The sequence below is a fragment of the Oncorhynchus clarkii genome, chromosome 7 (genome assembly GCF_045791955.1).
Source record: "Oncorhynchus clarkii lewisi isolate Uvic-CL-2024 chromosome 7, UVic_Ocla_1.0, whole genome shotgun sequence".
Taxonomy (NCBI): Eukaryota; Metazoa; Chordata; class Actinopteri; order Salmoniformes; family Salmonidae; genus Oncorhynchus; species Oncorhynchus clarkii.
The window spans coordinates 60,652,728-60,665,733 of NC_092153.1; the positions used below are offsets into that span (position 1 = coordinate 60,652,728).

The following is a 13,006-nucleotide window of genomic DNA, read 5'->3' on the forward strand; positions in this document are numbered from 1 at the left end:
TAGTTAGGTCTGGGTTAGATTTGAAACGATTCTTAGGTTTAGTTGAAACTAGGGTCTTAAGTTCGTCGGGCGTCCAAGGTGACTCACAGCAGTTCATCTCATCGCTGGCATCCTCACAGTCCACCACCTGGTTACACTTGCTTGAGTTGGTGATGCAGCGTCCGTCTCTGCACTGAAACTGCTCTGCTGTGCACAGGATGGCTGGAACACACACATGATACGCTGGTGAAATACTACACACAAACATGTCCACAGAAAATCACCACCAAAGTAGCCCCCAGAGAGTACACTGCATGAGATAGCTAGCACTGCTTACTGTTGCAAAAGAGTTTGTCTGAGTTGTCCCCACAATCGTCCTGTCCGTTACACCAGGAGCTGTGTCCCACACACCAGCCGTTTACACACCGCCTGTAGCCCTTCTTACAAATACGGTTAGCTGGAGACGAGGGTCAGGAGAAAATAACATTAGAAACATTACATTATGCCTCCTGAGTGGCGCAGTGGTCTAAGGCACTGCATCGCGGTGTTCCCGCATCACTATAGCCTGGGGTTTGATCCCAGGCTGTGTCATTGCCGGCCATGACCGGGAGCCCCATAAGGCGGCTGGCTTCCGGGTTAAGCAGGTGGGTGTTAAGATGCGCGGTTTGGCGGGTCATGTTTTGGAGGACGCACGACTCAACCTTCGCTTCTCCAGAGTCCATTGGAGAGTTGCAGCGATGAGACAAGATCGTAATCTCATAATTGGGGAGAAAAAGTGGGTAAAATTTACATTATGGCTTATAGAGGTACTGTAAAGCAATTTCCTTGTCTATCTCACTCACCGCAGTAGGACTGTTTCTCGTCTGACTTGTCCTTGCAGTGGGCCATGCCGTCACAGGTCAGGGTGTAGTTCACACAGTCTCCGTTCCCACACTCAAACTCATCTACACTGCTGCATGTGGTGTTTTGGGCTGAGAGCGATGGAGGGAGAGAGAGTGACAGAGAAAGAGACACTTAACTGCACCATCATAAAACAACATGGATTTAGTGCTGAACGTTCCAAAGTAGGTTTGAAACATGACCCCCATTGGCTGTTGTTCTTTCATCATTAATGACATGACAAAATGCTCTCATCCACTCTCCCCATGCACTACTGTAGTTCTCTCATTTCCTCATAACCTTTCCTATTCCCTCACACCCTTCCCTATTCCCTCATACCCTTCCCTATTCCCTCGTCCCTGCTCTCGTTTCCTCATACCCTTCCCTATTCCCTCTTTCCCACTCTCGCTTCCTCCTCCCTTTCTCACCGATGCAGGTGTTGTCCTCCAGCAGTTTCCTATCGCCACGGCACGTACAGTTGATCCTGCCCTCTGAGGTCAGGATACACAAGTCCTGACAACCTCCGTTGTTCAACCGACACGGGGAGAACTCACCTACACACAGAGAGAAAATTTACAACATGCAAACATACTCCCCACACACACATTCGACACACACACAAACATTGTTCAGAAACCAACAGCTCTCCTGCTACTTGAGTCTAATATAAACTGAGACAATCTAAATTGGATTTGTTGCAATTACCACAGGTTCACTGCGTGTGTTGTGACTGAGAGTGAGGAGGAGGTAGGCAAGTAGGAAGTTAATGTTGAAGGAGAATGCATGTATGTGTAGTGGGGGGGGGGGGGAAGAAAGACAGAACCATTGATTTGGAGTGAAAGGGGGAGATTGAAAGCTCACTGAGATGAACAAGTGTGAATTGACTTGCGCGAGGTGGTGAGATGAGAAGGAATAATGTGTGGCATGGAACTGTTGGGGCAGAAGATGGGGAGTGTGCGTAAGTGTGTGTGTGTACAGGGTGATGGATTGGGGCAGTGGATTATCAGGTGGTCTCATTCTCCAGGTGTATGGAGCTCCTCTCAGCTGTGTCACACTCTCTGATTACTTCTGGCACCTCATTAACTTTGGTGGCGCAGCAGTGTTTGTGTGTCTGTGTGTGTATGCAGGTATGTGTTTGTTTGTGTGTGTGTGTGTCACTCTGTTTGCCCATGCCCTAAAAAAAAAGAATCACATCCACCCAAACCCCACCTTCTTTTCCTTAGAACTCACAGCTATTGGTGTCGTTGGTTTACAGCAACGATGCCCATTGGCTGCTGCGGGATGTCGGCTCTGAGGAGTTTCATGTCTCCGCCCACGTATTTGTCGGCCCTGAGGACGGCCCTGCGGACCCAGTCAGTCCAGAAGATGTAGTTCCCATACACCGCCAGGCCAAACGGATGGACTGGCTCATTCTTCAACACCACCTACAGGGGGCAGCAGGGAATGTTAAACCAATGAGTGGGCTTTGAAAGTGTGGGTGGGTTTTTGTGTGTACATATCTCTGTGTGTGTGTGTGACTCACGTAGCGCCGGCTGCCATCGTACTCGCAGCGTTCGATCTTGTCCAGGGTGGCGTCGGAGAAGTAGAGTTTCTCAGCGCGGTGGTCTATGGCCAAGCCATTGGGGGTGCGGATGTCATTCCCTATGATCACCAGTACATTGTTACCGGACAGAGTGGCACGCATGATACTTGGGGACTGTTCATTCCAGTTGGTCCAGAACATCAGGCTGGTGGGTGACAACACAAGAGGGAATTTGAGAATATAATGCAGATGTGTGTAAACGTTCACAACAGTGGATGGGTTTCTGATTCAAATGGCACGATTGGTATAAGCATGGAGCTTCCATCCCAATACCAGATGTAAAGCTTTCCACATGGTCCACATACTGTATACAGCACACTGAATATACCACTTCACTTTATGTCACTTTGGATGAATGGATCTGCTAAATAACCAGATACCCTCATAGATATCATCCTGACCAACTTGCCCTCTAAATACACCTCTGCTGTTTTCAGGATCTCAGCGATCCCTGCGTCCGTTATGGGTCTGCGGTCAAACGACCACCCCTCATCACTGTCAAAGGCTCCCTAAAACACTTCTGCGAGCAGGCCTTTCTAATAGACCTGGCCCGGGTATCCTGGAAGGATAATGACCTCATCCCACCAGTATAGGATGCCTGGTTGTTCTTTAAAAGTGTTTTCCTCACCATCTTAAATAAGTATGCCCTTTTCAATGTTTTTAAAACCAAGAACAGATGTAACCCTTGGTTCACTCCAGACTTGACTGCCCTTGACCAGCACAAAAACACCCTGTGGAGTTCTGCACTAGCTTCGAATAGTCCCCGCAATATGCAACTTTTCAGGGAAGTCAGGAACCAATACACACAGTCAGTTAGGAAAGCAAAGGCTAGCTTTTTCAAACAGACATTTGCATCCTGCAGCACTAATTCCAAAAAGTTTTGGGACACTAAAGTCCATGGAGAATAAGAGCACCTCCTCCCAGCACTGAGGTTAGGAAACACTATCACCACCCATGCATCCACGATAACCAAAAATGTCAATAAGCATCTCCCTACGGCTGGCCATGCTTTCCACCTGGCTACCCCAACCCCGGCCAACAGCTCTATACCCCCCCCCCCCCCCCCCCCCCCCCCACACTTCTCCTTCACCCAAATCCAGACAGTTGATGTTCTGATAGAGCTATCTGGATCCCTACAAATTAGCTGGGCTAGACAATCTGGACCCTCTCTGCCTAAAATTATCCACCGCCATTGTTGCAACCCCTGTTACTATGTTACTAGTCTGTTCAACCTCTCTTTCGTATCATCAGATTCCTACAGATTGGAAAGCGGCAGCAGTTATCCCCCTCTTCAAAGGGGGAGACACTAGACCCAAAATGTTACAGACCTATATCCATCCTGCCTTTCTAAAGTCTTCGAAAGCCAAGTTAACAGACAGATCACCGATCATTTCGGAATCCCACCGTACCTTCTCCGCTATGCAATCCGGATCTGAGCTGGTCACGGGTGCACCTCAGCCACGCTCAAGGTCCTAAACTATATCATAACCGCCACCAATAAGACAGTACTGTGCAGCAGTCTTCAACGACCTGGCCAAGGCTTTCGACTCTGTCAATCACCACATTCTTATCGGCAGACTCAACAGCCTAGGTTTCTCTAATGACTGCCTCGCCTGGTTCACTAACTACTTCTCAGATAGAGTTCAGTGTGTCAAATCGGAGGGCATGTTGTCCGGACATCTGGCAGTCTCTATGGGGGTGCCACAGGGTTCAAATCTCAGGCCGACTCTTTTCTCTGTATATATCAATGATGTCGCTCTTGCTGTGGGTGATTATTTGATTCACCTCTACGCAGACGACACCATTCTGTATACATCTGGCCCTTCTTTGGACACTGTGTTAACAAACCTCCAAACGAGCTTCAATGCCATACAATACTCCTTCCATGTCCTCCAACTGCTCTTAAATGCTAGTAAAACGAAATGCAAGCTCTTCTTCCAAACGCTGCCTGCACCCGCCCGCCCGACTAGCATCACCACTCTGGACGGTTCCGACTTGTGGACAACTATAAATACCTAGGTGTCTGGCTAGACTCTAAACTCTCCTTACACTCATATTAAGCATCTCCAATCCAAAATTAAATCTAATTTTGCAACAAAGCCTCCTTCACTCATGCTGCCAAATATACCCTTGTAAAACTGACTATCCTACCGATCCTTGACTTCGGCGATGTCATTTACAAAATAGCCTCCAACACTTTACTCAGCAAATTGGATGCAGTCTATCACAGTGCCATCAGTTTTGTCACCAAAGCCCCATATACTACCCACCACTGCGACCTGTATGCTCTCGTTGGCTGGTCCGCGCTACAAATTCATCGCCAAACCCACTGGCTCAAGGTAATCTATAAGTCTTTGCTAGGTAAAGCTCCACCTTAGCTCACTGGTCACCATAGGAACACCCACCCATAGCACACGCTCTAGCAGGTATATTTCACTGGTCATCCCCAAAGCCAACACCACCTTTGGCTGCCTTTCTTTCCAGTTCTCTGCTGCCAATGACTGGAACTAATAGCAAAAATCACTGAAATTGGAAACTCACTAACTTTAAGCATCAGCGGTCAGAGCAGCTAACCGATCGCTGCAGCTGTACACAGTCCATCTGTAAATAGCCCATCCAACCAACTACCTACCTCATCCTCATATTTGATTTTCTTCTCTTTTGCACACCAGTATTTCTACTTGCACATCCTCATCTGCACATCTATCACTCCAGTGCACATTTCTAAATTGTAATTACTTTCCCACTATTGGCCTATTTATAGCCTTACCTCCTTACTTCATTTGCACATACTGTATACAGATTTTTCTATTGTGTTATTGAGCGTACATTTGTTTATCCCATGTGTAACTCTGTTATTTTTGTCGCACTGCTTTGCTTTATCTTGGCCAGGTCGCAGTTGTAAATGAGAACTTGTTCTCAACTGGTCACACTGGTTAAATTTAATTAAATAAATAAAAATGTTAAAAATAAACCTTGCGTTCAGTGTTGTTAATGTAGACCATCTCGATGCGGTCGTAGTATGCGTCCACCCAGTACAGGATTCCCTGTGGGATGTCCAGACTTAGACCGTTGGGCCACAGGACCATCTTACTGGTCAGGAACACGTTCCTGTTAGAACCGTCCATCCAGGCCCGCTCTATCTTCCCTCTCTTACTCTCCTTAGGGTCCTCCTCCCAGTCTGTCCAGTACTTCCACCTGGGGAGAGAGAGGGGGATGAGCAGGGGGTGTGTATGTGTTTTGGTCCATCGTGACCGGGCTATTCTGCCCCAGCGGACATTGAGTAGAACTCTATTATGCCCCACACACACACTACGCAGGTCACAGGGGAGTGTCCCCGAGTCTGGCTGTGAATATGCTGACTTCATTTGAACTTTTGTAATCATTTTGTTACGTTTTCACAAACCACGATGAAGACGCTCCCCCTTCTCCCATAGAAAAGAAAAGAGACTAAACAAATGGGTCATACAAAAGCAATGCGCGCGCGCACACACACACACACACACACACGCGGGATATAATTGTTTTAAGGTGCTGTGAGCAGAAAGTGGTGGATCAGTGACAGGAAAATATACCAACAGCCGACCATCTGCTTTGTTCTCATCCCCACACACCGGTATGCATGTACGTAAGGTATAAATGCACAAATAAACATGGACACACACACACACACAGAAACCCACACACCCCAGGGTCAACTTTCCAATCATCTTCCAGCCACATCCCACACCCATGGGAAAGGCTCAGCAGAATATCTAAATAATCTATTAAGAAGCAGACAGTCCCACCACGCAGACAGTAACACTTTACTGCTAATGGCAGTAAAACCTCTCTCACCCCAACACCCCCTCCCCCAAACAAAAAAGTCCCCCATCCCAAAACAACCATTACCTAAACTCTTCCATGCATCACTCCATCCCAAGTCCTCCTTCCCTTCTCCCTCCCTCTTTCCTTTCTCCCTCCCTCCTTCCTTCTCTCACCCATGTAGGGGGTCAACTACGATGGCGCGGGGGTGGGTCATCTTGCCCTCGATGAGAGTCTTGCGGGTCTGGGAAGCCTTCTCCAGCCTGGCCACACTGATGGTCTTCTTGGGCCCATCGTCCGTCCAGTACAGGTTATCAGCCATCCAGTCCACCGCTATACCCTCCACTGTGTGGATTCCTGGAACACAGAGGAACAGGTGGTGAGAGGCCAGTTGCCCTATTATACACCACAAAACTTGACATGGTAGATCCAAAACGGCCACCTTGCCACTAACAGCAGAAACTACCAAGACACATTGCTAGCATGATTTTGGAGCCATAATGGCCACTACTCTCCATTACAGCAATGATGCCCCAAAATGGCCACCATGCAAGGCAGTTACTGTACCGTCCTTCAGGATGGTGTCTCTCTCTGTGCCGTCGATCTTTTGGCGGCCGATGAGGTAGCTGGTGGCGTCAGCGAAATATATGAAGTCACTCTCTGAGTGGAAGTCCAGGGCTCTGGGGTTCATCAGGTTCTCTATGGGGATCATGTACTCATCTGGGACCTTAGCATTCATGTCCATGCCTCGGATGACCCCTGGACGACCTTCACCATACACCAGGAACAGCTCATGCTCCGGCTCTGGAAAAAAACATGGGAGAGAGAGAGAGGACTTACTGGGCCTGTATTCATAAATAAAACGTCTCAGAGTAGGAGTGCTGATCTCAGATCAGACCCCCATGTCCACCTAAACTTATGCATTACATCTAATTAGGCAAAACTGATCCTAGATCACTTTCTGAGATGCTTTATGAATAGGACAGGCCCTGGCCTGTAAACTCATAAAAACGCATAATCGAGTCCGGCCAACCTTCTCATGAGAGGTAGCTTCTGAAACGATTTCAAATCACACTACAATGCTATAAACAGACAAAACAGGAAGAGGAGGAGAGCATTGATGAGGCCTTTACCATTAAATAACATCCATAGGATTCCAATCACCTCCACAATTCCTGCCTTTCCTCTGTCTAGTAATGAATATCTTCTCCAAAGAATTGACAGTTAAAATGCTGTAACACTGTAAATAGCACTGCCCCATATCATTTGCATTGATTAAACTGATAAAAACTGTGCAAGAGAAGTATAACCCCGTAAACGCCATGAGAATGTAAGGTATTTTCAATAAGTCTAATTCACATTTGACGACTTGTTCCATATGGTGTAGTGGACGGAATAGGTTGTGGCTGAATCTATCGGCACTGGTGTGGTTTCAAGGGCACCTAGGGTTGTCAAGAAACAGATCAATATGTGGTTGCTTTCATATCCACATAGAATATTAATACACACCTCTCAGACAAGCTGAATCAATCAGGGAGGGAGTTGTCCTTTGTTACTACGCAGACAAAAGTAGTCAACTCTGAAAATACTGCTTATTATGGGTCTCCCAGGCCTTAGCTCAGTTGTCCTGATTCGACCTTCACTGCCATTGGCAAAGGGTCAATAACAGAATCGATGTCTGCCTCCACTTCACAGTTATAGTGTAGGCTTCAAGCATGTAGATATTGATTAGGGAGGCTAGCTGTCAATGTCATGCAAGTCAGTCTACTGGTCAGATTTGAGGAGATGTAGCTGCTCGAAGAGACAGCCACAGAGGAGGAGCGGATAGCCAGAGCTGCGAAGGAGCTGATTGGAGGAGTTGAAAGCGGATTGGCTGTGATATAAAAAAAATGTTATGTATCTGAGAGACCATTGGCTGTACTGTAGACTTAAGTATGCACTGGGAAAGTGAAAGGCATTCAACCTAGTCAGTTGAATGCCTTCAGTACAACTTCCGCATTTAACACAAACCCCCAACCCCTCTGAATCAGAGAGGTGCGGGGGGGCTGCCTTAATCGACATCCACGTCTTCGGCGCCCGGGGAACAGTGAATTAACTGCCTTGCTCAGTGGGAGAACAGATTTTTACCTTGTCAGCTCGGGGATTTGATCCAGCAACCTTTTGGTTAATGGCCCAGCGCTCTAACCACTACCTGCCGTAGGAATGGGTTGTTGTATTTCAGAGCAGATTGGCTTTATAATGAAGCATTTTATTGTCTTATTTTATAAAGTGCCTAACTGATAATTGGCTGTACTGTGGAGTATCTGAGAGGGGATTGGCCATGTGGTACTTACTCTTGCAGGACTTCCCGTCACTCCCCAGACTGAATCCAGAGCGACAGCGGCAGGTGCGGGTCTTATGGCTGTTCCCCAGTAGGCAGAAGTCAGAGCAGCCTCCAGCCTTCCCAAACTGGTCTGGTTCACATGCATGGCTACGCACTGGAGGAGATTTCCGAGTGAATTTCAACTATACCACTATGTTGGTGGGTTAAATATAGAATTGATTTGACAATATGTGCAGGCAGCATAGAATATAGAACCCTATATCAATTACCTGGCGGCTGTCGTCTCTGGTGGTAGACGTGCAGGGCCCCTCCCTTGTCGACGCGGGTCACCACCTGGTAGTCAGAACTGTTGAAGCGGTTCACTCTGATCACACTGGTCTTAGGCTGCATGTTGGCGCTGTCTGAGTTAGTGGCATACAGGTAGTTCTCAAACACTGTCAGACTGTACAGGTGCTCAATCTGGGAGAGGGGGGAGAGATTGATGGAAGGAGGGAGAGCGAGGAAGAAAGAATGAGTGACAAAGAACCAAAAATCAATACAGAATTCCACTTGAACACCCATTCACTCAGTATGTATGGAACCCAACACTATACAGCTGATTCAGAATCCCAAATGACCCATAGCCTGACTCACTCTAACAGGTCTAAACAAACATATCACACATATCCATCTGTGAGGAGAAGAAAGCCGGCCTCACTGTCCCAGTAAACAGCACTAAAGTGAAAGATGAAAGTGGTGGTCGATCAGCTCTTCAGATCAGAGTGACTAGCATCCATTAAGATCAGGCTGGGGAAGGAATAAAACACATGGCCTCTGCAATAGTGCCTGTACCCTCACCATCAATAACCATCCACGGACTTTAAACTGCCACTGATGGCAATCACACACACCTGGTTGTATACACACACAGACTTGATAGCGCATGCACAGACACAATTAAAAGGGGCTGTGTGTGTGTAGTTGGCTGTGCCCCCAGGTCCAGTGAGTAAATGAAGGCCATTACTTGTGCAGATACACAGCTAGCGCTAAAAGCCCTGCTAACAGGTTTAAAAGGTACCAGCCACGGCACCATCCACAGAGCTCTGCTTTAACTCCAATTAATCAGCTCTCTAATAAAAAGCTCCCTGCTCTCTGGCCATAGCTCACTGAACAGCACCACATTACTACAGCAGCAGGAGAGAGAGAGGATCCTCACAGGAGAGAATACACAGGAACCTCTACATAGATGGGGGAATTTGGTTTTAGTGGCAACCAAGTATTTACCTTGGATTTATGTGTTAACTCTGCTTGGATAACAAGGAATGTAAAGTTCACAGCTATTAAGTCTTCTTATGTAAAACTCTTTACTCTAAATTAAGGAAATGCCCTTCCGCTCCTCACAACAACCCAAAAATCTGCAACATTCCTAAATGTTAAACATTCCTAAACGCTCCGTTCCAGAACTCTGAAGAAGTGTGCTAGTCTGTCACAGGTTGATAACCTCACCAGCAGGCCCTGTATGATGGTGTGTCTGTTTTTGCCTTCGTAGTCCACCACCTCTATGTAGTCCAGGTAGGCATCGGCCCAGTAGACCAGCCTGTTGACCAGGTCCAGGGTGATACCGTGGGGGAACACGCTCTTACTGTCCACCAGCTTGGTCCGGTTCTGACCATCCATGTCACAACGCTCCACCTTGGGGATCTGACCGTAGTCTGTGAAGAACACTTTACTTTGGGAGGAAAGAGATGATGGGTGATTAGCTAATTCATTGCTGGATTTATTCAATTTTATTCCAAATGTGTTTTAGCAGGTAAGTTGACTGAGCATGAGTATGTTGTCAGTTACAGCAACAAGCTACAGTAGGTAAGAGTTGCAGGGAAGAAGAGCAACAGCTGTTTTGACAGAGTGAACGATTGATTGATTGATTGACAGTTTCATTAATACATTTTTACTTTCCATGTCTATGTAAGTATAGGGCAAACTGGTGTTAGAACATGTGTAGTTGAATAGCCCTGCTGAATAGCCCTGCTCAATAGCCCTGCTCAATAGCCCTGCTCAATAGCCCTGCTCAATAGTTTTATATGGAGGAATATCTGCGTGTGCGAACAGTTCGTCCTGGTCAGGTCACATGGTCAGAGGAACACCTCCTGGGCCTAACTAGAATGCTTGATGTTTTATTGTGTCTTGATCCCTACAGCTTATTTATTCTGCCTCTCACTGGAATTCCTAAACAGGAGGGAACTATCAAACAATAATTTATTGGATGTGCTCCCAGAAAAAGATAAATCAGTCACAATGCAATTCTTAGAAGGTTTGTTGTTTTCACTATTTTAGAAAAAAATGAATCTGTCTACTAATATTATACAATCTCTAAATTACAGCCAAGAATATTATTGTCATCCCTAACAGCAGCTGGACAACATCACGGGGAAAGAGTCTGGAGTAAATATACCAGAGTATATTACTGCACAATCAATTATAGCTGTGAAAATGGGTTGGAATGAAAAACAAATAACTGCACACACACACACACACACACACACACACCTCCAGGAATTGAGTTTGAGATCCCTGTCATAAATGTCAGGGCTGAAATGAAAACCTGACTGTAGAATGTTTTGGGGAAAGGCAGGATTCAGGAGCTCTCAGGGCTCAGACCCGAACAACACAAATGAAACATCTGCACTCAATTACTGCTCCCCAAAACTTCAAGTCAGTGGCCCACGTACTAATCAGAGAGGGGAAAGGAACCCTTCCAAGTGTTTCGGAGAACTCAAACCCCCTCCGAACCTCAACCCACCCCTCAGCCCATTGTTTTAGGTTGTGTAACAATGACAGACTACTGTGGCCAAAATATTGGGCTTCTCATGGGACTGTTATGGTGTGTTAGATGCACGTTCTGTGATGCGGGTTATGTGTGTGTGTGTGTGTGTGTGTCTCAGCTGTAGTCCTTGGGACATTGGTCTGTTCCCATGGGATGAAGGAGGGAGGATAGACCGACAGACCACAGTGTGTATTTCAGTGACTCACTGGGTCCATGCAAGCACGTGTCTATTCAACCCTGACCAACAAATGGGAGCATGGATCATTGTAAGTGTGAATGTGTATGAGCTAGTGTTTGTGAAATGCTTATGTTTGGATTTTACAGGTATGTACATTTATTAAATTCAAATAAATGTTATTTAGTAGGATGGAACTTAACATAACATGGAAGGCAAAACATGGACACCTACTGTATGCAATCTGAGTATACACCTTAAAAGGTGTGTGTGTGTAGTGAGCGTGTATCTATACAGCCTATGCATAAGTGTATGTGCGTGCCTGCCTGCGTGTGTCCTCACCCCATGGTGGGGTCCAGGGCGATGCCCTTAGGGTTGTACAGCTCCTGGTCCAGCAAGGTGACACACGTCTGTCCATCCTTGTCACACACAAAGATCCGGTCGTCCACATCATCCACAAAGTAGAAGTTTCCTGTCAGCCAGTCAATAGCCATCTGCTCCACATCTGGACAGCACACAGACAGAATAGGAGAGAAGGGGGAAAAAAAGAGATGGAGGCACAGAGAGGGAGAGAGAAGAGGCAGGGGACAGAGAGAGGTAGGGAGAAAGAAAACAGGAGACATAAAATATGAGAAACAGATTAATTTACTGTACATGTTCCCATTGACTGATGCATCTTCATAGACCAGTTATTTCTCTCTGGCGTCATCTTTGAGGGCATGTATACTATCCGTGGATGTACTGTGTCGTGCAGTGGTAAACATAATGGTGGGGTAAGACTGAGGTAATGGTAGAGAGCTCCATCATGACTTTGCAGTCCCATGAACTGCATGCAACTGTCCTGCTATGCTTAGCTTTCTGTCGGACTGTCTAATTGCTAAGTAAACATCAAATGAAACTGTATGTCACATGCTTGGTAAACAACAGGTTTAGACTAACAATGAAGAGCTTCCAACAATGCAGAGAGAAACATATACATTATAGAAAGATAATAACACTTGGAATAAATACACAATGAGTAACTGTCTCTGTATGTGTACCAGTACCAAGTCGATATGCAGGGGTATGAGGTAACTGAGGTAGATATGTACATATAGGTAGGAATTAAATGTGACTAGAATAATATGTGACTAAAATAATAAAAACCCTTGAATAAGTAGGTGTTCTAAAACTTTTGACTGGTAGTGTATAAAATCGAGCACATATCCATGCAATCTCCATAGACAAACATTGGCAGTAGAATGGCCTTCCTGATGAGCTCAGCGACTTTCAACATAGCACCATCATAAGATGCCACAATTCCAACAAGTCAGTTCATTAATATCTGCCCTGGTCAACTGTTAGAGCTGTTATTGTGAAGTGGTGACGTCTAGGATCAACAATGGCTCAGCCGCGAAGTGGTAGGCCACACAAGCTCACAGAACGGAACTGCCGAGTGTTGAAATGCGTCACGCGTAAAAA

At 46.3% G+C, this 13,006-nt stretch overlaps 1 pseudogene; it reads right to left on the reverse strand.

The window, feature by feature from the left end:
* Nucleotides 1-12,254, reverse strand: part of LOC139412643 (low-density lipoprotein receptor-related protein 1-like) — a 42,067-nt pseudogene extending 29,813 nt beyond the window's left edge.
* Between the last annotated feature and the right edge of the window lie 752 nt (nucleotides 12,255-13,006).